Source organism: Equus asinus, chromosome 24 (assembly GCF_041296235.1).
Source record: "Equus asinus isolate D_3611 breed Donkey chromosome 24, EquAss-T2T_v2, whole genome shotgun sequence".
Taxonomy (NCBI): Eukaryota; Metazoa; Chordata; class Mammalia; order Perissodactyla; family Equidae; genus Equus; species Equus asinus.
Window position 1 is genome coordinate 7,740,007 of NC_091813.1, and position 26,208 is coordinate 7,766,214.

Sequence of the window (26,208 nt, forward strand, 5' to 3'; positions counted from 1 at the left end):
TCATCTCGTGGCACTCTGCCAATTCCACCTTGGCAGGTCACAAGTTTTCCTTCCTTCTGCCTTTGGGAAGTGTACCAGATACTTCCATAGATTGTAATATTCTTATGGTTCCTTTTCTTGTGCGTATTGATAACGTATCCTCACAATTGCTGCTTATTTATGATCTCTGCCCGCACCATACCATGAAATCTATATTTCCTAACACTACTAATGTGATATGCACTCGTAATGTGAAACAGTGAGGCCCGGGCCACCCAAGCGGAATGTGGGCACTTACCTGCTCCACCACAGGGCCGGCCCTGAATTGTACTTTTGGACCAACCTTTTGCCTGAACTTGGGAAGACGTGGGCCTGTTTGGATTATTCGTGAAGGTGATTAGTAATAACATCATGGACGGTAACATTTTCCGTTCGTTCATGGGTTTAGGACTGATCATGTTCTCTTCGTAGTATTCCTCTTCACCTATTTGGAATGGTCTGCCTTTCTGTAGCATCTGTAAGCATTTGGAGGTGATTTTCCATCCTTGGAAGTTCACCTTCCGCAAACTCTTTCCGCCCCCAAAGCTTTATGACATCATTCTGGACCCCTTTTTGGATTTTTGATTTGAGGTGAATTTATAGCCATGACCCTGCATTAGAACGTACTATAACTTCCAGATTCACATCCTCATTGCTTTAGACTTCTGTGTAGCTTACATCATCTTCACCAGTGTAAGACTAATCACAGGCCCTCACCACACACTTGTGCCTAATCTTCTCTTTCACCCTCCGTCACCGCCCCTCTTTGCCTCTGGGAGCCCGCATACAAATGTTCAGTGCCACCTGTTGGTTAGTGCTTGCTTTTTCTTCGCCTTGTAAGTGAGATTCTATGGTATTTGAATTTCTCACTGGGGCTTGTTACACTTCCCCTAAAACCCTCACAGCCATTCTGGTGGTCACAAATGGCTGGATTGCATCATTTGTTCCGGCTGAGTGGTATACCATTGTGTGGCTATAGCCCATCTTCCTTCTCCAATCATCCCTTGCTGGACACCAGGGTGCTTTCCAAGTCTTGGATATCAGGAGTAAGACTGTGGTGAACACAGCCATGCACATGTCTTTATGCGGTAGTCTTTCTGACTTTTTTGGATAAACAAGCGGCAGATTAATAGCTGGGTCATACGGGACATGGATACTTAAACTTCTGAGGCAGTTCCACACCTTTGGCATCGTGGCTGCACCGGGTTACACTCCCACCAGCAGTGCAGGAGGCTTCCCTTCTCTCCACCTCCTCTCTGACACTTGTTATTTCCTGTCTGCTTCCTTCTAGCCATGCTGACCACAGTGAGCTGCCATGGCCTTGCAGTTTGGATTTGCATTTTCCTGAGACTTAATGATGGTGAACAAGTTTTCATGCACCTACTGGCCCTCTTTCTGTCTTCTTCGGAGAAATCTCTGCTTCCATCTTTTGACCAGGTTTTCATTGGCTTGTTTTTTTTCTTGTGGAGACGTGCGAGTTGATTGTATCTTTGGGCTTTTCACCCCTTGTCCGATGTGTGGTTTGCAAACATCCTCTCCCAATTGTTGTGGTGTCTTAGTATTCAGTTGATGGTTTCCTTGAGTGGGCAGAAGTGTGTGCATTTGATGTGGTCCCGTTTGTTTCTTGTTTCCTTTGTTGCCCTTGCCCAGTCAGACATGCTTCTTCCAAATAGGCGGCTCAGACAGATGGCAAAGAGCACTCTGCCTAGGTCTTCTCCTACAAGGTTCACGGTTTCAAGTCTGCCATTCAAGGCTTTAATCCACTTCAGGTGGTGTGTGTGCCAGGTGTAACATCATGGTGTACTCTCGTTGTGTTCCATGTGGCTGTGCAGGCTTCCCAGCACCGTTTATTGTAGAGACTCTCCTTTCTCCGCTGTCTCCACTTGGCTCCCTGGTCCAAAATGGGCTGTCCATGTAAGTTTGAGTTGGGCTCTGGGCTCTCAATTGTTTTGCATGGGTCTTCATGCCTGTTTTGGGGCCCAGACTGTGCCGTTTCGGTACCTAGCGCTTCGTCCTCTATGTTGAAATCAGAAATTGTGACACGTGCCGCTTTGTTCGTTTTCCTGAGGATTCCTTTGCCTAGTCAGGGTCTCGTGTTGCTGGCTAGAAACTTTAGGATTCTCTCTTCTTCTCTGTGGCAAATACTGCTGCAACTTTGACTGGGATTGCATGGAATCCAGAGATTCCTTACTGCGGTATGAACCTTTCAAGTGTGTTAATCCTTCCATTCCTAGATCCCTCGGTATCTTTTTTTTTCTTGTGTCTTCTTGAGTTTCTTTCCCCAAAGGTTTGCTAGTTTTTGAATTAACATAGAATTCACCTGTTTTGCTAAGGTTATTCACAGAGATCCTATTCTTCGTAATGGCAAGCTCCTGTTTTTTTGTTTTTTTTTTCCTTAGCTTCAGTTTTTCTATTCTTTGCAACTTTTAATTGGTTTTGTTTTGGCACAAGTGCATTGCTGTGCTCACATCTGCTGGCAATGCTCCTGTATTTGCTGTGGAAGTCTGGCCCTGTCCAACGTCCCTTCCCATCTGCCTCTACTCTACCTCGGACGCCTGCACCAGAACAACTGAAGCAGTGGTGAGGAGGCCCAAACCGAGGATTCCACCCAGCCCATACTGGGCCACAGACCCAGAAGGTGCGGACCTCACCACTGCACCACCGGCCGGCCACTTACATGTTCAGTGGCAACGTGCAGTTGAGTGCAACGGGAGTTAAATATACTAGTGAGCCCAACTCTAGCACTGTGTAGATGAGGCTAGGTTGTTTTTCGGGTCCATTGTGATGTCAGAGGATTTGTCATAATTGTGTCTCTGAGGTCCAGCATGCTTCCTGGATACAGGTTTCAGAGCCTGCTTGGAGCAGTCTCATAACTCACCCTTCCCAGTTAGCCCATGCTTGACCTTCGCTGCCGTTTTTTGGCTTGTGAATTTCTCTGACTTTCAAACGTTCCAGCAGAGTCTGTCTAAAGACGGACATCATCTTTCATTGTGGATAATTCAGGTGTGATTTCTGTTCACCTTCCATTTTCTGGGTCCTCTTTTTCTTTTCCATAGTATACTCGTCATGGTCTTTCTCAGCTATCTCCCTTAGACATGCTTATCAGTCCGTTCTCCTTCATTCCGAGGGATTAGTTTGTATTTCTTTAATCGCTGTATGTTCTCTAGGGTGAGGTGTGAGTGCTTTCGTGACTCTTGGTTGTTGTCCTTGAATTTGCACCGGTCACTTGTAGGACTCTTGGCTACCCTAGCCTAGGTCAAACTAAGCACTGAGAACACGTGGTCATGTGGGTTGGTTTGACATCCTGAGATCAGAAACTCCAAATTCGAGGTGGTCCTGGCAACCCCCTTCACGGACACAATGTTTCCAAGACAACTTAGACAAATCGGATGAATTCCACTCTCCAGGAAAGATATTTTTCTGTCTCTTTTCCGGATTTGGGAAGTTTCGAACTTGACCCCTGATCCTTGAACGTTCCCCTAGATTCCGTCCAGATACGGGCTTACTTAATTTTTATAGGGTGTGCCATTTGTTTGCCCTACATCCTCTACCCTGGCCTGTTTATTTTTCTTGAAACACAACTGTAAAGTTCTAATTTTCGTGCTACTTCCTTAGATATGGTGTCAAAACACATAATCAATAATCCTTCTACGGCAAGAGGTAGGGGGAGAGAATTTCCATGGAGGCAAACAGAGCACACTAGCCTGGGAGGGCAGCCTTCACGAAGGAACGAAGCCCTGTGGAAGAGGGTGCTTTTCAGCACCCTTGTAGAGCACTTCCAAACAAAGAGACATACCCCAAGCGTGACAGGGCTCCATTCCTTCAAGGCTTCCAAGACATCTCTTGGGACACATTACCATGTGCCCAGTGGGCCCACGTGACACCAGAGCTTCGGAAAAAGAGACTGACCTTCAAAGAATGCTATGGGCCTTGGAAAGGAGGCATCGATTCTTCTCTTCAATGTCCTCAAGACATCTTTCTTGACTTTGCATTATGCTTAAGGCACAAGGGCACTGTAGGTGTGATGAACGCCAAGTCCGGCCACTTGTTTCCAATGAAGTTGCAAGCTTGAATCAGCATGACCTCCCCATAGACTTGAATAGATGACAATGTTCTCCTCTCCGTGCCTGTCCCTCTATTCTCACTTGTGGCCTAGGGTTCCTTTCTTATCCCTTGCATCAGACTCTGTTTTATCTCTTCTAGTTTCTGTGCCTGCTTTCTGTTTGCCAAACCTGTTTCTGGGTATCTGTCCCTTTAATAGCCTAGCCTAGGCCAATCCTCAGACTGTAACCATGCGGCCACCCTGGGGGACATGTTCACCATGATGTCATAAGCGACCTCAAAATTCGAAGTTGTCCTGACAACCTCCGTGCACACAGAGTTTCACAGCCATCTCAGACCAGTCTGACTCCTCACCCTGTCTAGGTAGGATAGTTTTCCTTTTTCTGCAATTGTTGTCAGTTTCTATCATTCTCCTTGAACTTCGATAGGGCTCCTACATTCTCTCTAGACACTGGTTTCACTCCTGTAAGATTATCCTGGGTTTTATCTCTTATATCTTGGGTAGATGGCAAAATGGGTGGACCTTACCCAGAAAAAGTCCTGGACTCCCTCACAAGTTGAAGTTGCCCAGGGAATGTTCTGATGCACAATGATGGTGTCATCTCGTGGCACTCTGCCAATTCCACCTTGGCAGGTCACAAGTCTTCCTTCCTTCTGCCTTTGGGAAGTGTACCAGATACTTCCATAGATTGTAATATTCTTATGGTTCCTTTTCTTGTGCGTATTGATAACGTATCCTCACAATTGCTGCTTATTTATGATCTCTGCCCGCACCATACCATGAAATCTATATTTCCTAACACTACTAATGTGATATGCACTCGTAATGTGAAACAGTGAGGCCCGGGCCGCCCAAGCGGAATGTGAGCACTTACCTGCTCCACCACAGGGCCGGCCCTGAATTGTACTTTTGGACCAACCTTTTGCCTGAACTTGGGAAGACGTGGGCCTGTTTGGATTATTCGTGAAGGTGATTAGTAATAACATCATGGACGGTAACATTTTCCGTTCGTTCATGGGTTTAGGACTGATCATGTTCTCTTCGTAGTATTCCTCTTCACCTATTTGGAATGGTCTGCCTTTCTGTAGCATCTGTAAGCATTTGGAGGTGATTTTCCATCCTTGGAAGTTCACCTTCCGTAAACTCTTTCCGCCCCCAAAGCTTTATGACATCATTCTGGACCCCGTTTTGGATTTTTGATTTCAGGTGAATTTATAGCCATGACCCTGCATTAGAACGTACTATAACTTCCAGATTCACATCCTCATTGCTTTAGACTTCTGTGTAGCTTACATCATCTTCACCAGTGTAAGACTAATCACAGGCCCTCACCACACACTTGTGCCTAATCTTCTCTTTCACCCTCCGTCACCGCCCCTCTTTGCCTCTGGGAGCCCGCATACAAATGTTCAGTGCCACCTGTTGGTTAGTGCTTGCTTTTTCTTCTCCTTGTAAGTGAGATTCTATGGTATTTGAATTTCTCACTGGGGCTTGTTACACTTCCCCTAAAACCCTCACAGCCATTCTGGTGGTCACAAATGGCTGGATTGCATCATTTGTTCCGGCTGAGTGGTATACCATTGTGTGGCTATAGCCCATCTTCCTTCTCCAATCATCCCTTGCTGGACACCAGGGTGCTTTCCAAGTCTTGGATATCAGGAGTAAGACTGTGGTGAACACAGCCATGCACATGTCTTTATGCGGTAGTCTTTCTGACTGTTTTGGATAAACAAGCGGCAGATTAATAGCTGGGTCATACGGGACATGGATACTTAAACTTCTGAGGCAGTTCCACACCTTTGGCATCGTGGCTGCACCGGGTTACACTCCCACCAGCAGTGCAGGAGGCTTCCCTTCTCTCCACCTCCTCTCTGACACTTGTTATTTCCTGTCTGCTTCCTTCTAGCCATGCTGACCACAGTGAGCTGCCATGGCCTTGCAGTTTGGATTTGCATTTTCCTGAGACTTCATGATGGTGAACAAGTTTTCGTGCACCTACTGGCCCTCTTTCTGTCTTCTTCGGAGAAATCTCTGCTTCCATCTTTTGACCAGGTTTTCATTGGCTTGTTTTTTTTCTTGTGGAGACGTGCGAGTTGATTGTATCTTTGGGCTTTTCACCCCTTGTCCGATGTGTGGTTTGCAAACATCCTCTCCCAATTGTTGTGGTGTCTTAGTATTCAGTTGATGGTTTCCTTGAGTGGGCAGAAGTGTGTGCATTTGATGTGGTCCCGTTTGTTTCTTGTTTCCTTTGTTGCCCTTGCCCAGTCAGACATGCTTCTTCCAAATAGGCGGCTCAGACAGATGGCAAAGAGCACTCTGCCTAGGTCTTCTCCTACAAGGTTCACGGTTTCAAGTCTGCCATTCAAGGCTTTAATCCACTTCAGGTGGTGTGTGTGCCAGGTGTAACATCATGGTGTACTCTCGTTGTGTTCCATGTGGCTGTGCAGGCTTCCCAGCACCGTTTATTGTAGAGACTCTCCTTTCTCCGCTGTCTCCACTTGGCTCCCTGGTCCAAAATGGGCTGTCCATGTAAGTTTGAGTTGGGCTCTGGGCTCTCAATTGTTTTGCATGGGTCTTCATGCCTGTTTTGGGGCCCAGACTGTGCCGTTTCGGTACCTAGCGCTTCGTCCTCTATGTTGAAATCAGAAATTGTGACACGTGCCGCTTTGTTCGTTTTCCTGAGGATTCCTTTGCCTAGTCAGGGTCTCGTGTTGCTGGCTAGAAACTTTAGGATTCTCTCTTCTTCTCTGTGGCAAATACTGCTGCAACTTTGACTGGGATTGCATGGAATCCAGAGATTCCTTACTGCGGTATGAACCTTTCAAGTGTGTTAATCCTTCCATTCCTAGATCCCTCGGTATCTTTTTTTTTCTTGTGTCTTCTTGAGTTTCTTTCCCCAAAGGTTTGCTAGTTTTAGAATTAACATAGAATTCACCTGTTTTGCTAAGGTTATTCACAGAGATCCTATTCTTCGTAATGGCAAGCTCCTGTTTTTTTGTTTTTTTTTTCCTTAGCTTCAGTTTTTCTATTCTTTGCAACTTTTAATTGGTTTTGTTTTGGCACAAGTGCATTGCTGTGCTCACATCTGCTGGCAATGCTCCTGTATTTGCTGTGGAAGTCTGGCCCTGTCCAACGTCCCTTCCCATCTGCCTCTACTCTACCTCGGACGCCTGCACCAGAACAACTGAAGCAGTGGTGAGGAGGCCCAAACCGAGGATTCCACCCAGCCCATACTGGGCCACAGACCCAGAAGGTGCGGACCTCACCACTGCACCACCGGCCGGCCACTTACATGTTCAGTGGCAACGTGCAGTTGAGTGCAACGGGAGTTAAATATACTAGTGAGCCCAACTCTAGCACTGTGTAGATGAGGCTAGGTTGTTTTTCGGGTCCATTGTGATGTCAGAGGATTTGTCATAATTGTGTCTCTGAGGTCCAGCATGCTTCCTGGATACAGGTTTCAGAGCCTGCTTGGAGCAGTCTCATAACTCACCCTTCCCAGTTAGCCCATGCTTGACCTTCGCTGCCGTTTTTTGGCTTGTGAATTTCTCTGACTTTCAAACGTTCCAGCAGAGTCTGTCTAAAGACGGACATCATCTTTCATTGTGGATAATTCAGGTGTGATTTCTGTTCACCTTCCATTTTCTGGGTCCTCTTTTTCTTTTCCATAGTATACTCGTCATGGTCTTTCTCAGCTATCTCCCTTAGACATGCTTATCAGTCCGTTCTCCTTCATTCCAAGGGATTAGTTTGTATTTCTTTAATCGCTGTATGTTCTCTAGGGTGAGGTGTGAGTGCTTTCGTGACTCTTGGTTGTTGTCCTTGAATTTGCACCGGTCACTTGTAGGACTCTTGGCTACCCTAGCCTAGGTCAAACTAAGCACTGAGAACACGTGGTCATGTGGGTTGGTTTGACATCCTGAGATCAGAAACTCCAAATTCGAGGTGGTCCTGGCAACCCCCTTCACGGACACAATGTTTCCAAGACAACTTAGACAAATCGGATGAATTCCACTCTCCAGGAAAGATATTTTTCTGTCTCTTTTCCGGATTTGGGAAGTTTCGAACTTGACCCCTGATCCTTGAACGTTCCCCTAGATTCCGTCCAGATACGGGCTTACTTAATTTTTATAGGGTGTGCCATTTGTTTGCCCTACATCCTCTACCCTGGCCTGTTTATTTTTCTTGAAACACAACTGTAAAGTTCTAATTTTCGTGCAACTTCCTTAGATATGGTGTCAAAACACATAATCAATAATCCTTCTACGGCAAGAGGTAGGGGGAGAGAATTTCGATGGAGGCAAACAGAGCACACTAGCCTGGGAGGGCAGCCTTCACGAAGGAACGAAGCCCTGTGGAAGAGGGTGCTTTTCATCACCCTTGTAGAGCACTTCCAAACAAAGAGACATACCCCAAGCGTGACAGGGCTCCATTCCTTCAAGGCTTCCAAGACATCTCTTGGGACACATTACCATGTGCCCAGTGGGCCCACGTGACACCAGAGCTTCGGAAAAAGAGACTGACCTTCAAAGAATGCTATGGGCCTTGGAAAGGAGGCATCGATTCTTCTCTTCAATGTCCTCAAGACATCTTTCTTGACTTTGCATTATGCTTAAGGCACAAGGGCACTGTAGGTGTGATGAACGCCAAGTCCGGCCACTTGTTTCCAATGAAGTTGCAAGCTTGAATCAGCATGACCTCCCCATAGACTTGAATAGATGACAATGTTCTCCTCTCCGTGCCTGTCCCTCTATTCTCACTTGTGGCCTAGGGTTCCTTTCTTATCCCTTGCATCAGACTCTGTTTTATCTCTTCTAGTTTCTGTGCCTGCTTTCTGTTTGCCAAACCTGTTTCTGGGTATCTGTCCCTTTAATAGCCTAGCCTAGGCCAATCCTCAGACTGTAACCATGCGGCCACCCTGGGGGACATGTTCACCATGATGTCATAAGCGACCTCAAAATTCGAAGTTGTCCTGACAACCTCCGTGCACACAGAGTTTCACAGCCATCTCAGACCAGTCTGACTCCTCACCCTGTCTAGGTAGGATAGTTTTCCTTTTTCTGCAATTGTTGTCAGTTTCTATCATTCTCCTTGAACTTCGATAGGGCTCCTACATTCTCTCTAGACACTGGTTTCACTCCTGTAAGATTATCCTGGGTTTTATCTCTTATATCTTGGGTAGATGGCAAAATGGGTGGACCTTACCCAGAAAAAGTCCTGGACTCCCTCACAAGTTGAAGTTGCCCAGGGAATGTTCTGATGCACAATGATGGTGTCATCTCGTGGCACTCTGCCAATTCCACCTTGGCAGGTCACAAGTCTTCCTTCCTTCTGCCTTTGGGAAGTGTACCAGATACTTCCATAGATTGTAATATTCTTATGGTTCCTTTTCTTGTGCGTATTGATAACGTATCCTCACAATTGCTGCTTATTTATGATCTCTGCCCGCACCATACCATGAAATCTATATTTCCTAACACTACTAATGTGATATGCACTCGTAATGTGAAACAGTGAGGCCCGGGCCGCCCAAGCGGAATGTGAGCACTTACCTGCTCCACCACAGGGCCGGCCCTGAATTGTACTTTTGGACCAACCTTTTGCCTGAACTTGGGAAGACGTGGGCCTGTTTGGATTATTCGTGAAGGTGATTAGTAATAACATCATGGACGGTAACATTTTCCGTTCGTTCATGGGTTTAGGACTGATCATGTTCTCTTCGTAGTATTCCTCTTCACCTATTTGGAATGGTCTGCCTTTCTGTAGCATCTGTAAGCATTTGGAGGTGATTTTCCATCCTTGGAAGTTCACCTTCCGTAAACTCTTTCCGCCCCCAAAGCTTTATGACATCATTCTGGACCCCGTTTTGGATTTTTGATTTCAGGTGAATTTATAGCCATGACCCTGCATTAGAACGTACTATAACTTCCAGATTCACATCCTCATTGCTTTAGACTTCTGTGTAGCTTACATCATCTTCACCAGTGTAAGACTAATCACAGGCCCTCACCACACACTTGTGCCTAATCTTCTCTTTCACCCTCCGTCACCGCCCCTCTTTGCCTCTGGGAGCCCGCATACAAATGTTCAGTGCCACCTGTTGGTTAGTGCTTGCTTTTTCTTCTCCTTGTAAGTGAGATTCTATGGTATTTGAATTTCTCACTGGGGCTTGTTACACTTCCCCTAAAACCCTCACAGCCATTCTGGTGGTCACAAATGGCTGGATTGCATCATTTGTTCCGGCTGAGTGGTATACCATTGTGTGGCTATAGCCCATCTTCCTTCTCCAATCATCCCTTGCTGGACACCAGGGTGCTTTCCAAGTCTTGGATATCAGGAGTAAGACTGTGGTGAACACAGCCATGCACATGTCTTTATGCGGTAGTCTTTCTGACTTTTTTGGATAAACAAGCGGCAGATTAATAGCTGGGTCATACGGGACATGGATACTTAAACTTCTGAGGCAGTTCCACACCTTTGGCATCGTGGCTGCACCGGGTTACACTCCCACCAGCAGTGCAGGAGGCTTCCCTTCTCTCCACCTCCTCTCTGACACTTGTTATTTCCTGTCTGCTTCCTTCTAGCCATGCTGACCACAGTGAGCTGCCATGGCCTTGCAGTTTGGATTTGCATTTTCCTGAGACTTCATGATGGTGAACAAGTTTTCGTGCACCTACTGGCCCTCTTTCTGTCTTCTTCGGAGAAATCTCTGCTTCCATCTTTTGACCAGGTTTTCATTGGCTTGTTTTTTTTCTTGTGGAGACGTGCGAGTTGATTGTATCTTTGGGCTTTTCACCCCTTGTCCGATGTGTGGTTTGCAAACATCCTCTCCCAATTGTTGTGGTGTCTTAGTATTCAGTTGATGGTTTCCTTGAGTGGGCAGAAGTGTGTGCATTTGATGTGGTCCCGTTTGTTTCTTGTTTCCTTTGTTGCCCTTGCCCAGTCAGACATGCTTCTTCCAAATAGGCGGCTCAGACAGATGGCAAAGAGCACTCTGCCTAGGTCTTCTCCTACAAGGTTCACGGTTTCAAGTCTGCCATTCAAGGCTTTAATCCATTTCAGGTGGTGTGTGTGCCAGGTGTAACATCATGGTGTACTCTCGTTGTGTTCCATGTGGCTGTGCAGGCTTCCCAGCACCGTTTATTGTAGAGACTCTCCTTTCTCCGCTGTCTAGACTTGGCTCCCTGGTCCAAAATGGGCTGTCCATGTAAGTTTGAGTTGGGCTCTGGGCTCTCAATTGTTTTGCATGGGTCTTCATGCCTGTTTTGGGGCCCAGACTGTGCCGTTTCGGTACCTAGCGCTTCGTCCTCTATGTTGAAATCAGAAATTGTGACACGTGCCGCTTTGTTCGTTTTCCTGAGGATTCCTTTGCCTAGTCAGGGTCTCGTGTTGCTGGCTAGAAACTTTAGGATTCTCTCTTCTTCTCTGTGGCAAATACTGCTGCAACTTTGACTGGGATTGCATGGAATCCAGAGATTCCTTACTGCGGTATGAACCTTTCAAGTGTGTTAATCCTTCCATTCCTAGATCCCTCGATATCTTTTTTTTTCTTGTGTCTTCTTGAGTTTCTTTCCCCAAAGGTTTGCTAGTTTTTGAATTAACATAGAATTCACCTGTTTTGCTAAGGTTATTCACAGAGATCCTATTCTTCGTAATGGCAAGCTCCTGTTTTTGTTTTTTTTTTTCCTTAGCTTCAGTTTTTCTATTCTTTGCAACTTTTAATTGGTTTTGTTTTGGCACAAGTGCATTGCTGTGCTCACATCTGCTGGCAATGCTCCTGTATTTGCTGTGGAAGTCTGGCCCTGTCCAACGTCCCTTCCCATCTGCCTCTACTCTACCTCGGACGCCTGCACCAGAACAACTGAAGCAGTGGTGAGGAGGCCCAAACCGAGGATTCCACCCAGCTCATACTGGGCCACAGACCCAGAAGGTGCGGACCTCACCACTGCACCACCGGCCGGCCACTTACATGTTCAGTGGCAACGTGCAGTTGAGTGCAATGGGAGTTAAATATACTAGTGAGCCCAACTCTAGCACTGTGTAGATGAGGCTAGGTTGTTTTTCGGGTCCATTGTGATGTCAGAGGATTTGTCATAATTGTGTCTCTGAGGTCCAGCATGCTTCCTGGATACAGGTTTCAGAGCCTGCTTGGAGCAGTCTCATAACTCACCCTTCCCAGTTAGCCCATGCTTGACCTTCGCTGCCGTTTTTTGGCTTCTGAATTTCTCTGACTTTCAAACGTTCCAGCAGAGTCTGTCTAAAGACGGACATCATCTTTCATTGTGGATAATTCAGGTGTGATTTCTGTTCACCTTCCATTTTCTGGGTCCTCTTTTTCTTTTCCATAGTATACTCGTCATGGTCTTTCTCAGCTATCTCCCTTAGACATGCTTATCAGTCCGTTCTCCTTCATTCCAAGGGATTAGTTTGTATTTCTTTAATCGCTGTATGTTCTCTAGGGTGAGGTGTGAGTGCTTTCGTGACTCTTGGTTGTTGTCCTTGAATTTGCACCGGTCACTTGTAGGACTCTTGGCTATCCTAGCCTAGGTCAAACTAAGCACTGAGAACACGTGGTCATGTGGGTTGGTTTGACATCCTGAGATCAGAAACTCCAAATTCGAGGTGGTCCTGGCAACCCCCTTCACGGACACAATGTTTCCAAGACAACTTAGACAAATCGGATGAATTGCACTCTCCAGGAAAGATATTTTTCTGTCTCTTTTCCGGATTTGGGAAGTTTCGAACTTGACCCCTGATCCTTGAACGTTCCCCTAGATTCCGTCCAGATACGGGCTTACTTAATTTTTATAGGGTGTGCCATTTGTTTGCCCTACATCCTCTACCCTGGCCTGTTTATTTTTCTTGAAACACAACTGTAAAGTTCTAATTTTCGTGCAACTTCCTTACATATGGTGTCAAAACACATAATCAATAATCCTTCTACGGCAAGAGGTAGGGGGAGAGAATTTCGATGGAGGCAAACAGAGCACACTAGCCTGGGAGGGCAGCCTTCACGAAGGAACGAAGCCCTGTGGAAGAGGGTGCTTTTCATCACCCTTGTAGAGCACTTCCAAACAAAGAGACATACCCCAAGCGTGACAGGGCTCCATTCCTTCAAGGCTTCCAAGACATCTCTTGGGACACATTACCATGTGCCCAGTGGGCCCACGTGACACCAGAGCTTCGGAAAAAGAGACTGACCTGCAAAGAATGCTATGGGCCTTGGAAAGGAGGCATCGATTCTTCTCTTCAATGTCCTCAAGACATCTTTCTTGACTTTGCATTATGCTTAAGGCACAAGGGCACTGTAGGTGTGATGAACGCCAAGTCCGGCCACTTGTTTCCAATGAAGTTGCAAGCTTGAATCAGCATGACCTCCCCATAGACTTGAATAGATGACAATGTTCTCCTCTCCGTGCCTGTCCCTCTATTCTCACTTGTGGCCTAGGGTTCCTTTCTTATCCCTTGCATCAGACTCTGTTTTATCTCTTCTAGTTTCTGTGCCTGCTTTCTGTTTGCCAAACCTGTTTCTGGGTATCTGTCCCTTTAATAGCCTAGCCTAGGCCAATCCTCAGACTGTAACCATGCGGCCACCCTGGGGGACATGTTCACCGTGATGTCATAAGCGACCTCAAAATTCGAAGTTGTCCTGACAACCTCCGTGCACACAGAGTTTCACAGCCATCTCAGACCAGTCTGACTCCTCACCCTGTCTAGGTAGGATAGTTTTCCTTTTTCTGCAATTGTTGTCAGTTTCTATCTTTCTCCTTGAACTTCGAAAGGGCTCCTACATTCTCTCTAGACACTGGTGTCACTCCTGTAAGATTATCCTGGGTTTTATCTCTTATATCTTGGGTAGATGGCAAAATGGGTGGACCTTACCCAGAAAAAGTCCTGGACTCCCTCACAAGTTGAAGTTGCCCAGGGAATGTTCTGATGCACAATGATGGTGTCATCTCGTGGCACTCTGCCAATTCCACCTTGGCAGGTCACAAGTTTTCCTTCCTTCTGCCTTTGGGAAGTGTACCAGATACTTCCATAGATTGTAATATTCTTATGGTTCCTTTTCTTGTGCGTATTGATAACGTATCCTCACAATTGCTGCTTATTTATGATCTCTGCCCGCACCATACCATGAAATCTATATTTCCTAACACTACTAATGTGATATGCACTCGTAATGTGAAACAGTGAGGCCCGGGCCGCCCAAGCGGAATGTGGGCACTTACCTGCTCCACCACAGGGCCGGCCCTGAATTGTACTTTTGGACCAACCTTTTGCCTGAACTTGGGAAGACGTGGGCCTGTTTGGATTATTCGTGAAGGTGATTAGTAATAACATCATGGACGGTAACATTTTCCGTTCGTTCATGGGTTTAGGACTGATCATGTTCTCTTCGTAGTATTCCTCTTCACCTATTTGGAATGGTCTGCCTTTCTGTAGCATCTGTAAGCATTTGGAGGTGATTTTCCATCCTTGGAAGTTCACCTTCCGTAAACTCTTTCCGCCCCCAAAGCTTTATGACATCATTCTGGACCCCTTTTTGGATTTTTGATTTGAGGTGAATTTATAGCCATGACCCTGCATTAGAACGTACTATAACTTCCAGATTCACATCCTCATTGCTTTAGACTTCTGTGTAGCTTACATCATCTTCACCAGTGTAAGACTAATCACAGGCCCTCACCACACACTTGTGCCTAATCTTCTCTTTCACCCTCCGTCACCGCCCCTCTTTGCCTCTGGGAGCCCGCATACAAATGTTCAGTGCCACCTGTTGGTTAGTGCTTGCTTTTTCTTCTCCTTGTAAGTGAGATTCTATGGTATTTGAATTTCTCACTGGGGCTTGTTACACTTCCCCTAAAACCCTCACAGCCATTCTGGTGGTCACAAATGGCTGGCTTGCATCATTTGTTCCGGCTGAGTGGTATGCCATTTTGTGGCTATAGCCCATCTTCCTTCTCCAATCATCCCTTGCTGGACACCAGGGTGCTTTCCAAGTCTTGGATATCAGGAGTAAGACTGTGGTGAACACAGCCATGCACATGTCTTTATGCGGTAGTCTTTCTGACTTTTTTGGATAAACAAGCGGCAGATTAATAGCTGGGTCATACGGGACATGGATACTTAAATTTCTGAGGCAGTTCCACACCTTTGGCATCGTGGCTGCACCGGGTTACACTCCCACCAGCAGTGCAGGAGGCTTCCCTTCTCTCCACCTCCTCTCTGACACTTGTTATTTCCTGTCTGCTTCCTTCTAGCCATGCTGACCACAGTGAGCTGCCATGGCCTTGCAGTTTGGATTTGCATTTTCCTGAGACTTCATGATGGTGAACAAGTTTTCATGCACCTACTGGCCCTCTTTCTGTCTTCTTCGGAGAAATCTCTGCTTCCATCTTTTGACCAGGTTTTCATTGGCTTGTTTTTTTTCTTGTGGAGACGTGCGAGTTGATTGTATCTTTGGGCTTTTCACCCCTTGTCCGATGTGTGGTTTGCAAACATCCTCTCCCAATTGTTGTGGTGTCTTAGTATTCAGTTGATGGTTTCCTTGAGTGGGCAGAAGTGTGTGCATTTGATGTGGTCCCGTTTGTTTCTTGTTTCCTTTGTTGCCCTTGCCCAGTCAGACATGCTTCTTCCAAATAGGCGGCTCAGACAGATGGCAAAGAGCACTCTGCCTAGGTCTTCTCCTACAAGGTTCACGGTTTCAAGTCTGCCATTCAAGGCTTTAATCCACTTCAGGTGGTGTGTGTGCCAGGTGTAACATCATGGTGTACTCTCGTTGTGTTCCATGTGGCTGTGCAGGCTTCCCAGCACCGTTTATTGTAGAGACTCTCCTTTCTCCGCTGTCTCCACTTGGCTCCCTGGTCCAAAATGGGCTGTCCATGTAAGTTTGAGTTGGGCTCTGGGCTCTCAATTGTTTTGCATGGGTCTTCATGCCTGTTTTGGGGCCCAGACTGTGCCGTTTCGGTACCTCGCGCTTCGTCCTCTATGTTGAAATCAGAAATTGTGACACGTGCCGCTTTGTTCGTTTTCCTGAGGATTCCTTTGCCTAGTCAGGGTCTCGTGTTGCTGGCTAGAAACTTTAGGATTCTCTCTTCTTCTCTGTGGCAAATACTGCTGCAACTTTGACTGGGATTGCATGGAATCCAGAGATTCCTTACTGCGGTATGAACCTTTCAAGTGTGTTAATCCTTCCATTCCTAGATCCCTCGGTATCTTTTTTTTTCTTGTGTCTTCTTGAGTTTCTTTCCCCAAAGGTTTGCTAGTTTTTGAATTAACATAGAATTCACCTGTTTTGCTAAGGTTATTCACAGAGATCCTATTCTTCGTAATGGCAAGCTCCTGTTTTTTTGTTTTTTTTTTCCTTAGCTTCAGTTTTTCTATTCTTTGCAACTTTTAATTGGTTTTGTTTTGGCACAAGTGCATTGCTGTGCTCACATCTGCTGGCAATGCTCCTGTATTTGCTGTGGAAGTCTGGCCCTGTCCAACGTCCCTTCCCATCTGCCTCTACTCTACCTCGGACGCCTGCACCAGAACAACTGAAGCAGTGGTGAGGAGGCCCAAACCGAGGATTCCACCCAGCCCATACTGGGCCACAGACCCAGAAGGTGCGGACCTCACCACTGCACCACCGGCCGGCCACTTACATGTTCAGTGGCAACGTGCAGTTGAGTGCAACGGGAGTTAAATATACTAGTGAGCCCAACTCTAGCACTGTGTAGATGAGGCTAGGTTGTTTTTCGGGTCCATTGTGATGTCAGAGGATTTGTCATAATTGTGTCTCTGAGGTCCAGCATGCTTCCTGGATACAGGTTTCAGAGCCTGCTTGGAGCAGTCTCATAACTCACCCTTCCCAGTTAGCCCATGCTTGACCTTCGCTGCCGTTTTTTGGCTTGTGAATTTCTCTGACTTTCAAACGTTCCAGCAGAGTCTGTCTAAAGACGGACATCATCTTTCATTGTGGATAATTCAGGTGTGATTTCTGTTCACCTTCCATTTTCTGGGTCCTCTTTTTCTTTTCCATAGTATACTCGTCATGGTCTTTCTCAGCTATCTCCCTTAGACATGCTTATCATTCCGTTCTCCTTCATTCCGAGGGATTAGTTTGTATTTCTTTAATCGCTGTATGTTCTCTAGGGTGAGGTGTGAGTGCTTTCGTGACTCTTGGTTGTTGTCCTTGAATTTGCACCGGTCACTTGTAGGACTCTTGGCTACCCTATCCTAGGTCAAACTAAGCACTGAGAACACGTGGTCATGTGGGTTGGTTTGACATCCTGAGATCAGAAACTCCAAATTCGAGGTGGTCCTGGCAACCCCCTTCACGGACACAATGTTTCCAAGACAACTTAGACAAATCGGATGAATTCCACTCTCCAGGAAAGATATTTTTCTGTCTCTTTTCCGGATTTGGGAAGTTTCGAACTTGACCCCTGATCCTTGAACGTTCCCCTAGATTCCGTCCAGATACGGGCTTACTTAATTTTTATAGGGTGTGCCATTTGTTTGCCCTACATCCTCTACCCTGGCCTGTTTATTTTTCTTGAAACACAACTGTAAAGTTCTAATTTTCGTGCAACTTCCTTACATATGGTGTCAAAACACATAATCAATAATCCTTCTACGGCAAGAGGTAGGGGGAGAGAATTTCGATGGAGGCAAACAGAGCACACTAGCCTGGGAGGGCAGCCTTCACGAAGGAACGAAGCCCTGTGGAAGAGGGTGCTTTTCAGCACCCTTGTAGAGCACTTCCAAACAAAGAGACATACCCCAAGCGTGACAGGGCTCCATTCCTTCAAGGCTTCCAAGACATCTCTTGGGACACATTACCATGTGCCCAGTGGGGCCACGTGACACCAGAGCTTCGGAAAAAGAGACTGACCTGCAAAGAATGCTATGGGCCTTGGAAAGGAGGCATCGATTCTTCTCTTCAATGTCCTCAAGACATCTTTCTTGACTTTGCATTATGCTTAAGGCACAAGGGCACTGTAGGTGTGATGAACGCCAAGTCCGGCCACTTGTTTCCAATGAAGTTGCAAGCTTGAATCAGCATGACCTCCCCATAGACTTGAATAGATGACAATGTTCTCCTCTCCGTGCCTGTCCCTCTATTCTCACTTGTGGCCTAGGGTTCCTTTCTTATCCCTTGCATCAGACTCTGTTTTATCTCTTCTAGTTTCTGTGCCTGCTTTCTGTTTGCCAAACCTGTTTCTGGGTATCTGTCCCTTTAATAGCCTAGCCTAGGCCAATCCTCAGACTGTAACCATGCGGCCACCCTGGGGGACATGTTCACCGTGATGTCATAAGCGACCTCAAAATTCGAAGTTGTCCTGACAACCTCCGTGCACACAGAGTTTCACAGCCATCTCAGACCAGTCTGACTCCTCACCCTGTCTAGGTAGGATTGTTTTCCTTTTTCTGCAATTGTTGTCAGTTTCTATCTTTCTCCTTGAACTTCGAAAGGGCTCCTACATTCTCTCTAGACACTGGTGTCACTCCTGTAAGATTATCCTGGGTTTTATCTCTTATATCTTGGGTAGATGGCAAAATGGGTGGACCTTACCCAGAAAAAGTCCTGGACTCCCTCACAAGTTGAAGTTGCCCAGGGAATGTTCTGATGCACAATGATGGTGTCATCTCGTGGCACTCTGCCAATTCCACCTTGGCAGGTCACAAGTTTTCCTTCCTTCTGCCTTTGGGAAGTGTACCAGATACTTCCATAGATTGTAATATTCTTATGGTTCCTTTTCTTGTGCGTATTGATAACGTATCCTCACAATTGCTGCTTATTTATGATCTCTGCCCGCACCATACCATGAAATCTATATTTCCTAACACTACTAATGTGATATGCACTCGTAATGTGAAACAGTGAGGCCCGGGCCGCCCAAGCGGAATGTGGGCACTTACCTGCTCCACCACAGGGCCGGCCCTGAATTGTACTTTTGGACCAACCTTTTGCCTGAACTTGGGAAGACGTGGGCCTGTTTGGATTATTCGTGAAGGTGATTAGTAATAACATCATGGACGGTAACATTTTCCGTTCGTTCATGGGTTTAGGACTGATCATGTTCTCTTCGTAGTATTCCTCTTCACCTATTTGGAATGGTCTGCCTTTCTGTAGCATCTGTAAGCATTTGGAGGTGATTTTCCATCCTTGGAAGTTCACCTTCCGTAAACTCTTTCCGCCCCCAAAGCTTTATGACATCATTCTGGACCCCTTTTTGGATTTTTGATTTGAGGTGAATTTATAGCCATGACCCTGCATTAGAACGTACTATAACTTCCAGATTCACATCCTCATTGCTTTAGACTTCTGTGTAGCTTACATCATCTTCACCAGTGTAAGACTAATCACAGGCCCTCACCACACACTTGTGCCTAATCTTCTCTTTCACCCTCCGTCACCGCCCCTCTTTGCCTCTGGGAGCCCGCATACAAATGTTCAGTGCCACCTGTTGGTTAGTGCTTGCTTTTTCTTCTCCTTGTAAGTGAGATTCTATGGTATTTGAATTTCTCACTGGGGCTTGTTACACTTCCCCTAAAACGCTCACAGCCATTCTGGTGGTCACAAATGGCTGGATTGCATCATTTGTTCCGGCTGAGTGGTATACCATTGTGTGGCTATAGCCCATCTTCCTTCTCCAATCATCCCTTGCTGGACACCAGGGTGCTTTCCAAGTCTTGGATATCAGGAGTAAGACTGTGGTGAACACAGCCATGCACATGTCTTTATGCGGTAGTCTTTCTGACTGTTTTGGATAAGCAAGCGGCAGATTAATAGCTGGGTCATACGGGACATGGATACTTAAATTTCTGAGGCAGTTCCACACCTTTGGCATCGTGGCTGCACCGGGTTACACTCCCACCAGCAGTGCAGGAGGCTTCCCTTCTCTGCACCTCCTCTCTGACACTTGTTATTTCCTGTCTGCTTCCTTCTAGCCATGCTGACCACAGTGAGCTGCCATGGCCTTGCAGTTTGGATTTGCATTTTCCTGAGACTTCATGATGGTGAACAAGTTTTCGTGCACCTACTGGCCCTCTTTCTGTCTTCTTCGGAGAAATCTCTGCTTCCATCTTTTGACCAGGTTTTCATTGGCTTGTTTTTTTTCTTGTGGAGACGTGCGAGTTGATTGTATCTTTGGGCTTTTCACCCCTTGTCCGATGTGTGGTTTGCAAACATCCTCTCCCAATTGTTGTGGTGTCTTAGTATTCAGTTGATGGTTTCCTTGAGTGGGCAGAAGTGTGTGCATTTGATGTGGTCCCGTTTGTTTCTTGTTTCCTTTGTTGCCCTTGCCCAGTCAGACATGCTTCTTCCAAATAGGCGGCTCAGACAGATGGCAAAGAGCACTCTGCCTAGGTCTTCTCCTACAAGGTTCACGGTTTCAAGTCTGCCATTCAAGGCTTTAATCCACTTCAGGTGGTGTGTGTGCCAGGTGTAACATCATGGTGTACTCTCGTTGTGTTCCATGTGGCTGTGCAGGCTTCCCAGCACCGTTTATTGTAGAGACTCTCCTTTCTCCGCTGTCTCCACTTGGCTCCCTGGTCCAAAATGGGCTGTCCATGTAAGTTTGAGTTGGGCTCTGGGCTCTCAATTGTTTTGCATGGGTCTTCATGCCTGTTTTGGGGCCCAGACTGTGCCGTTTCGGTACCTCGCACTTCGTCCTCTATGTTGAAATCAGAAATTGTGACACGTGCTGCTTTGTTCGTTTTCCTGAGGATTCCTTTGCCTAGTCAGGGTCTCGCGTTGCTGGCTAGAAACTTTAGGATTCTCTCTTCTTCTCTGTGGCAAATACTGCTGCAACTTTGACTGGGATTGCATGGAATCCAGAGATTCCTTACTGCGGTATGAACCTTTCAAGTGTGTTAATCCTTCCATTCCTAGATCCCTCGATATCTTTTTTTTCTTGTGTCTTCTTGAGTTTCTTTCCCCAAAGGTTTGCTAGTTTTTGAATTAACATAGAATTCACCTGTTTTGCTAAGGTTATTCACAGAGATCCTATTCTTCGTAATGGCAAGCTCCTGTTTTTTTGTTTTTTTTTTTCCTTAGCTTCAGTTTTTCTATTCTTTGCAACTTTTAATTGGTTTTGTTTTGGCACAAGTGCATTGCTGTGCTCACATCTGCTGGCAATGCTCCTGTATTTGCTGTGGAAGTCTGGCCCTGTCCAACGTCCCTTCCCATCTGCCTCTACTCTACCTCGGACGCCTGCACCAGAACAACTGAAGCAGTGGTGAGGAGGCCCAAACCGAGGATTCCACCCAGCCCATACTGGGCCACAGACCCAGAAGGTGCGGACCTCACCACTGCACCACCGGCCGGCCACTTACATGTTCAGTGGCAACGTGCAGTTGAGTGCAATGGGAGTTAAATATACTAGTGAGCCCAACTCTAGCACTGTGTAGATGAGGCTAGGTTGTTTTTCGGGTCCATTGTGATGTCAGAGGATTTGTCATAATTGTGTCTCTGAGGTCCAGCATGCTTCCTGGATACAGGTTTCAGAGCCTGCTTGGAGCAGTCTCATAACTCACCCTTCCCAGTTAGCCCATGCTTGACCTTCGCTGCCGTTTTTTGGCTTGTGAATTTCTCTGACTTTCAAACGTTCCAGCAGAGTCTGTCTAAAGACGGACATCATCTTTCATTGTGGATAATTCAGGTGTGATTTCTGTTCACCTTCCATTTTCTGGGTCCTCTTTTTCTTTTCCATAGTATACTCGTCATGGTCTTTCTCAGCTATCTCCCTTAGACATGCTTATCAGTCCGTTCTCCTTCATTCCAAGGGATTAGTTTGTATTTCTTTAATCGCTGTATGTTCTCTAGGGTGAGGTGTGAGTGCTTTCGTGACTCTTGGTTGTTGTCCTTGAATTTGCACCGGTCACTCGTAGGACTCTTGGCTACCCTAGCCTAGGTCAAACTAAGCACTGAGAACACGTGGTCATGTGGGTTGGTTTGACATCCTGAGATCAGAAACTCCAAATTCGAGGTGGTCCTGGCAACCCCCTTCACGGACACAATGTTTCCAAGACAACTTAGACAAATCGGATGAATTCCACTCTCCAGGAAAGATATTTTTCTGTCTCTTTTCCGGATTTGGGAAGTTTCGAACTTGACCCCTGATCCTTGAACGTTCCCCTAGATTCCGTCCAGATACGGGCTTACTTAATTTTTATAGGGTGTGCCATTTGTTTGCCCTACATCCTCTACCCTGGCCTGTTTATTTTTCTTGAAACACAACTGTAAAGTTCTAATTTTCGTGCAACTTCCTTACATATGGTGTCAAAACACATAATCAATAATCCTTCTACGGCAAGAGGTAGGGGGAGAGAATTTCGATGGAGGCAAACAGAGCACACTAGCCTGGGAGGGCAGCCTTCACGAAGGAACGAAGCCCTGTGGAAGAGGGTGCTTTTCAGCACCCTTGTAGAGCACTTCCAAACAAAGAGACATACCCCAAGCGTGACAGGGCTCCATTCCTTCAAGGCTTCCAAGACATCTCTTGGGACACATTACCATGTGCCCAGTGGGCCCACGTGACACCAGAGCTTCGGAAAAAGAGACTGACCTGCAAAGAATGCTATGGGCCTTGGAAAGGAGGCATCGATTCTTCTCTTCAATGTCCTCAAGACATCTTTCTTGACTTTGCATTATGCTTAAGGCACAAGGGCACTGTAGGTGTGATGAACGCCAAGTCCGGCCACTTGTTTCCAATGAAGTTGCAAGCTTGAATCAGCATGACCTCCCCATAGACTTGAATAGATGACAATGTTCTCCTCTCCGTGCCTGTCCCTCTATTCTCACTTGTGGCCTAGGGTTCCTTTCTTATCCCTTGCATCAGACTCTGTTTTATCTCTTCTAGTTTCTGTGCCTGCTTTCTGTTTGCCAAACCTGTTTCTGGGTATCTGTCCCTTTAATAGCCTAGCCTAGGCCAATCCTCAGACTGTAACCATGCGGCCACCCTGGGGGACATGTTCACCGTGATGTCATAAGCGACCTCAAAATTCGAAGTTGTCCTGACAACCTCCGTGCACACAGAGTTTCACAGCCATCTCAGACCAGTCTGACTCCTCACCCTGTCTAGGTAGGATTGTTTTCCTTTTTCTGCAATTGTTGTCAGTTTCTATCTTTCTCCTTGAACTTCGAAAGGGCTCCTACATTCTCTCTAGACACTGGTGTGACTCCTGTAAGATTATCCTGGGTTTTATCTCTTATATCTTGGGTAGATGGCAAAATGGGTGGACCTTACCCAGAAAAAGTCCTGGACTCCCTCACAAGTTGAAGTTGCCCAGGGAATGTTCTGATGCACAATGATGGTGTCATCTCGTGGCACTCTGCCAATTCCACCTTGGCAGGTCACAAGTTTTCCTTCCTTCTGCCTTTGGGAAGTGTACCAGATACTTCCATAGATTGTAATATTCTTATGGTTCCTTTTCTTGTGCGTATTGATAACGTATCCTCACAATTGCTGCTTATTTATGATCTCTGCCCGCACCATACCATGAAATCTATATTTCCTAACACTACTAATGTGATATGCACTCGTAATGTGAAACAGTGAGGCCCGGGCCGCCCAAGCGGAATGTGGGCACTTACCTGCTCCACCACAGGGCCGGCCCTGAATTGTACTTTTGGACCAACCTTTTGCCTGAACTTGGGAAGACGTGGGCCTGTTTGGATTATTCGTGAAGGTGATTAGTAATAACATCATGGACGGTAACATTTTCCGTTCGTTCATGGGTTTAGGACTGATCATGTTCTCTTCGTAGTATTCCTCTTCACCTATTTGGAATGGTCTGCCTTTCTGTAGCATCTGTAAGCATTTGGAGGTGATTTTCCATCCTTGGAAGTTCACCTTCCGTAAACTCTTTCCGCCCCCAAAGCTTTATGACATCATTCTGGACCCCTTTTTGGATTTTTGATTTGAGGTGAATTTATAGCCATGACCCTGCATTAGAACGTACTATAACTTCCAGATTCACATCCTCATTGCTTTAGACTTCTGTGTAGCTTACATCATCTTCACCAGTGTAAGACTAATCACAGGCCCTCACCACACACTTGTGCCTAATCTTCTCTTTCACCCTCCGTCACCGCCCCTCTTTGCCTCTGGGAGCCCGCATACAAATGTTCAGTGCCACCTGTTGGTTAGTGCTTGCTTTTTCTTCGCCTTGTAAGTGAGATTCTATGGTATTTGAATTTCTCACTGGGGCTTGTTACACTTCCCCTAAAACGCTCACAGCCATTCTGGTGGTCACAAATGGCTGGATTGCATCATTTGTTCCGGCTGAGTGGTATACCATTGTGTGGCTATAGCCCATCTTCCTTCTCCAATCATCCCTTGCTGGACACCAGGGTGCTTTCCAAGTCTTGGATATCAGGAGTAAGACTGTGGTGAACACAGCCATGCACATGTCTTTATGCGGTAGTCTTTCTGACTGTTTTGGATAAGCAAGCGGCAGATTAATAGCTGGGTCATACGGGACATGGATACTTAAATTTCTGAGGCAGTTCCACACCTTTGGCATCGTGGCTGCACCGGGTTACACTCCCACCAGCAGTGCAGGAGGCTTCCCTTCTCTCCACCTCCTCTCTGACACTTGTTATTTCCTGTCTGCTTCCTTCTAGCCATGCTGACCACAGTGAGCTGCCATGGCCTTGCAGTTTGGATTTGCATTTTCCTGAGACTTCATGATGGTGAACAAGTTTTCGTGCACCTACTGGCCCTCTTTCTGTCTTCTTCGGAGAAATCTCTGCTTCCATCTTTTGACCAGGTTTTCATTGGCTTGTTTTTTTTCTTGTGGAGACGTGCGAGTTGATTGTATCTTTGGGCTTTTCACCCCTTGTCCGATGTGTGGTTTGCAAACATCCTCTCCCAATTGTTGTGGTGTCTTAGTATTCAGTTGATGGTTTCCTTGAGTGGGCAGAAGTGTGTGCATTTGATGTGGTCCCGTTTGTTTCTTGTTTCCTTTGTTGCCCTTGCCCAGTCAGACATGCTTCTTCCAAATAGGCGGCTCAGACAGATGGCAAAGAGCACTCTGCCTAGGTCTTCTCCTACAAGGTTCACGGTTTCAAGTCTGCCATTCAAGGCTTTAATCCACTTCAGGTGGTGTGTGTGCCAGGTGTAACATCATGGTGTACTCTCGTTGTGTTCCATGTGGCTGTGCAGGCTTCCCAGCACCGTTTATTGTAGAGACTCTCCTTTCTCCGCTGTCTCCACTTGGCTCCCTGGTCCAAAATGGGCTGTCCATGTAAGTTTGAGTTGGGCTCTGGGCTCTCAATTGTTTTGCATGGGTCTTCATGCCTGTTTTGGGGCCCAGACTGTGCCGTTTCGGTACCTCGCACTTCGTCCTCTATGTTGAAATCAGAAATTGTGACACGTGCTGCTTTGTTCGTTTTCCTGAGGATTCCTTTGCCTAGTCAGGGTCTCGCGTTGCTGGCTAGAAACTTTAGGATTCTCTCTTCTTCTCTGTGGCAAATACTGCTGCAACTTTGACTGGGATTGCATGGAATCCAGAGATTCCTTACTGCGGTATGAACCTTTCAAGTGTGTTAATCCTTCCATTCCTAGATCCCTCGATATCTTTTTTTTCTTGTGTCTTCTTGAGTTTCTTTCCCCAAAGGTTTGCTAGTTTTTGAATTAACATAGAATTCACCTGTTTTGCTAAGGTTATTCACAGAGATCCTATTCTTCGTAATGGCAAGCTCCTGTTTTTTTGTTTTTTTTTTTCCTTAGCTTCAGTTTTTCTATTCTTTGCAACTTTTAATTGGTTTTGTTTTGGCACAAGTGCATTGCTGTGCTCACATCTGCTGGCAATGCTCCTGTATTTGCTGTGGAAGTCTGGCCCTGTCCAACGTCCCTTCCCATCTGCCTCTACTCTACCTCGGACGCCTGCACCAGAACAACTGAAGCAGTGGTGAGGAGGCCCAAACCGAGGATTCCACCCAGCCCATACTGGGCCACAGACCCAGAAGGTGCGGACCTCACCACTGCACCACCGGCCGGCCACTTACATGTTCAGTGGCAACGTGCAGTTGAGTGCAATGGGAGTTAAATATACTAGTGAGCCCAACTCTAGCACTGTGTAGATGAGGCTAGGTTGTTTTTCGGGTCCATTGTGATGTCAGAGGATTTGTC